This window comes from Hippocampus bargibanti, linkage group LG19 (genome assembly GCF_051943395.1).
Source record: "Hippocampus bargibanti isolate YZ-2025 linkage group LG19, ASM5194339v1, whole genome shotgun sequence".
In the NCBI taxonomy this organism is placed as follows: Eukaryota; Metazoa; Chordata; class Actinopteri; order Syngnathiformes; family Syngnathidae; genus Hippocampus; species Hippocampus bargibanti.
Genome location: NC_142752.1, coordinates 13925029 through 13929431, shown reverse-complemented (window position 1 = coordinate 13929431; position 4403 = coordinate 13925029). Strand labels below are relative to the sequence as shown.

Genomic DNA, 4403 nt, shown 5'->3' with positions numbered 1-4403 from the left:
GCTCTTCATGCGTATTATGTCAATGAGGCTGAGCCGGGCCTGCCCGATCAATCCTCGGCAAAAGGGTTTCCTGTGAAATACAGATGGCTGTGGTGAAAACTTGGCTGTGCTGGATCATATCATTAATCGAGCTGTTAAAGATAAAGTGGACCTGGCGGTGGTCTTTGTTGACTTTGCCAAGGCCTTTGATTCAGTCAGTCATCGCCACATCCTGAAGGCGCTTGGTCGCACCGGGCTTGACAGGCATATCCTTGCGCTGGTTAGGAATGCCTCTTGCGGCTGCTCAACGCGCATTACGCGTGGCAGCACTAACTCCAACCCGATCCACATGCAGATAGGCGTCAAGCAGGGGGACTGTCATGATGCCAAAAGAAATGTTGAATAATTTTGTGTGTTCTGGATTTTGGATGGGAGAAAGGTGCGCATTTCTCCCCATCCAAAACAGTAGAGTTGGGCGACCACCAATTGATTGAGACTGATTGAGAAGGTGATTGCAACCACCTGGGAATGGCCAATTGCCGCTGGGATCTGATTGGCCAGAAGCTCAGGTGAAGCACCTTTAAAACTAGACTGAGCCAGTCTCTTGGAGGAGGAAGAAGAGGGACAAAGGACAACCTGGAGAGCAGTGTTACCTGGGGTCTGCCGAAAACTGATATCAACTTCAAATAAAGAAAACTCACAATACCCTTCCTGCATCTGGCTGAGTGAACTTTTATCCTCTTTCCACCTGCTTGCTGTCTCGCCGCACGACAATTGGTGGCAGTGGTGGGATCGTTACGCCTTGCTGGAGTGGAAAGGATAAGAGGAAGCCGAGATGGAGAAGGTGGGACGAGGAAGAAGACGTGCAGCACGGGCCAACCAAACTGAACTGGAGAGTTCTGAAGAGGATCAAGGAAACCAGCAGCTTGAGTTGCCCCAAGACGATGCTGTTCTTTATTTCCATGAGGCGTCTGGCCAAGCCAAGGCTGGAACTGGGCAGAGTGAGCCAGAACCAGTGGTGAAGCCTATGACTCAGTCAGTGAGTACCACCAGAGCTCAACTTAATGAGGAATTGGTGAAAGAAATCAGAACTTTCATGCAACACTCTAAAGATAGCGAGGGGGTGTTGATTGAACAAATCAACCAATTAAGAAATCAGATGCTCCTCAACAAGCAGGAATGGACATTTGATTATCAATCGAGTCAACATTATCCTCAAAAAGCAGAGCCCCAAAACACTGACCCTCGAACATCCAGACCAACAAACCTTCCTCCGGCACAAGAAACCTCCAAGTCGGGTTACCTACCATATGCCCAACCCCCACATTTTCCTCATCCAAGACAAGCTGCAGTTCCCATGGTTTCTGAACCGAGAATTCCAGAACTGAGAGAGGGTGAAGATGAAGAAAGTTTTTTCGTCAGGTTTGAAAGAATAGCTAAAACCTGGGGGTGGAATTATAAAGAGTGGGCTGCTCGAGTAGTGACCTTGCTGACTGGAAAGGCACTTGAGGCATATGCTGGCATGGATGAAGAGCAGGCTGAGTCCTACGAAGCCATTAAAGCAGCAGTATTAATCAAATACAACGTTACTGAAGAAACCTATCGACAGAGGTTTCGCAGTATGATTGTTCCAACAGGAGAGACTGTCACAGAAAGTTATAATCGACCTAAAGGACTTTACAGGAGGTGGATGCGCCCTGATCACCGCAGCAAGGATCAGATTGGAGAAGTCGTCATTCTGGAGCAGTATCTGAGAGTTCTTCAACCTGAGGTCCGCATTTGGGTAAAGGAGCACAAGCCTAAGACTGGAGAAGAAGCAGCGGAGTTGGCTGAGCGCTACGTAGCGGCACACCGGGAGTCGTACAGGAAAAAGGGACCATCGGCAAAGCTGAAATACGAGAGCCCTCAAACCATTCAACATGCAGACTTGGGTAAAGCTGACAATGGGGCTCAGAGAGAGTCTGGAAAGTTTCAACCAAGAGGTGACTTTATTTGTTTTAATTGTCAGCAACGTGGCCACAAGGCTTCCGTGTGTCCTGTACGCCAACCCAGAGCCGTAGAATTTTGTTCAGTTCCTAAAGCTGGGCAGGAAAGCTGTCCAAATGGAAATTATTGCAAACATAGACATACAACATCTGTTACGGTAAATGGGAAAGTGGTAAAAGCACTGGCCGACACAGGCAGCAATCAAACATTAGTCAGAGGGAGTTTAGTCAGTAATGACATGCTCAATTATGATCAAGTTGTAAATATTACTTGTGTTCATGGTGACAGTCATGATTATCCCACCACCAAAATGACCTTTGAGATTGATGGCCAATTTTTCATACTTAAGGTTGGCGTATTGAATAATTTATTTTATGATGTCGTGTTGGGGGATGATTTTCCTGTATTGGACCATGTTGTCCATAAAATTGCGAAGGATTGCACATGTATGGCAGTCACTAGGTCTCAAACAAAAGGTTTGGAACCATTGCCTAATCTTGATGATACACTTGTCCAAGCAGGAGGCAAGGTAAAGAAAAGTAGACGACAGCGCAGACAGGAAAAGAACTGGAGATGTGTTCCTTCTAGCATTCCAAGGCAAACTGGTATGGAGGGCACGAGCATTAAACCAGAGTGGCAGATTCCAGAGAACTTTAAGGATCATCAAAAAAATGATCCAACTTTGAAATCACTGTTTGAGAAGGTTTATGAGGTTGATGGGGTGCCAGTGAATAGCACAAAGTGTTTAGGAAAATTCACCGGAGACCCGTTTATGTTAAAAAACGGCTTATTGTATCTCTCTGACACTGCAACACCTAGATTAGTTATCCCTACCATTTACAGGCAGATCATCTTACATTTAGGACACACTATTCCTTGGGCTGGACATCTAGGACAGGCAAAGACGTATGACAGAGTCAGTCACCGATTCTATTGGCCAGGACTCTATAAAGATGTACAAGAATATTGTAGGCAATGTGGCACTTGTCAGATGGTTGCACCAGCAAAAAAATCAGATAGGGGCTACTTACAGCCATTACCTATCATGAGTGTCCCCTATGACAGGATAGCCATGGACATTATTGGCCCATTGCCAAAAAGTAGCTCAGGATGCAAGTATGCTCTTGTAATTTGTGATTGTGCAACCAGGTACCCAGATGTTTACCCATTACGTTCTATGCAGGTGAAACATGAAGTCCGATGTTTGGTTGAGTTATTCTCGAGAACAGGCATACCTAAAGAGATATTAACAGACCAAGGTACAAACTTTATGTCTCACCTGATGAAAGGCCTATATAGCCAGCTTGGAGTTAAAGGAATAAGAACCACTCCTTACCATCCTGAAACCGATGGTCTGGTTGAAAGATTTAATGGGACATTAAAACAAATGCTGAGGAAGTTCATTCATGAAACTGGTAAAGACTGGGACAAATGGCTGCCTTTTCTATTATTTGCTTATCGAGAAGTGCCCCAAGCGTCAACTGGTTTTTCTCCTTTTGAGTTGCTTTATGGTAGACAGGTTCGTGGACCCCTGGACATGCTGAAGGAGAACTGGGTGGCTGGAGAGGCGACGTCACGCAGTGTCATCTCCTATATTCTTCAAATGAGGGACAAGTTGGAGAACTTCAGGGAGATGGCAAAGAAGCACATGGAGGAGAATCAACGAAACCAAAAGGTGTGGTATGATAAACACGCCAGAGAGAGAGATTTGCACCCTGGACAGAAGGTGTTAATATTGCTGCCTATGGGACCAAGTAAGCTACTGGCAAAGTGGCAGGGCCCGTATACTGTGACAAGGAGAATAGGACCTGTCACATATGAGATTCTCTGCCCTGACAGACAAAAGAAAAAGCAGATTCTACATGTGAACCTCCTGAAGGTGTATGCAGAGAAACAAGTGGAACCATTGAGCTCCCAGAGCCTATTCATCAGAGAAATCTCGGTTACTGAGAAGGAGGAGATGGATGAGGCTGTGATGACACCCAAGAGGGAATGGGGTAATTCTAAAGAGACCTTGTTACACCTGACCCCAAAGCAACAAATTCAGTTAGCAGAGGTAAGGGAATCATTTCCTTCCCTATTCAAAGATAAACCCGGACGAACTAATCTCATCACCCACAAGATTGTGCTCAAAGAAAATAAACCTGTACGTTTGAGGCCATATCGGATTCCGGAGCGGCAGGTTGAACCACTGAAGCAGGAGATACGAGCAATGCTTGATATGGGGATCATCGAACCATCTAAAAGTGAGTGGTCTAACCCAATAGTGTTAGTACCTAAAAAGGACACCGCTCAACTACGATTCTGCTCAGACATGAGAAAGCTCAATAGTGTCTCATGTTTTGACTCCTACCCTATGCCTCGTATTGATGAACTGCTGGAGAGATTGGGGCGAGCGAAATTTATTACAACGCTGGATCTGTGTAAAGGATACTGGC

At 45.7% G+C, this 4403-nt stretch overlaps 1 pseudogene; it reads left to right on the top strand.

The window, feature by feature from the left end:
• Positions 1-1422: 1422 nt before the first annotated feature.
• Positions 1423-2531, top strand: LOC148884085 (zinc finger protein 232-like; annotated as a pseudogene).
• The last annotated feature ends 1872 nt before the right edge of the window (positions 2532-4403 follow it).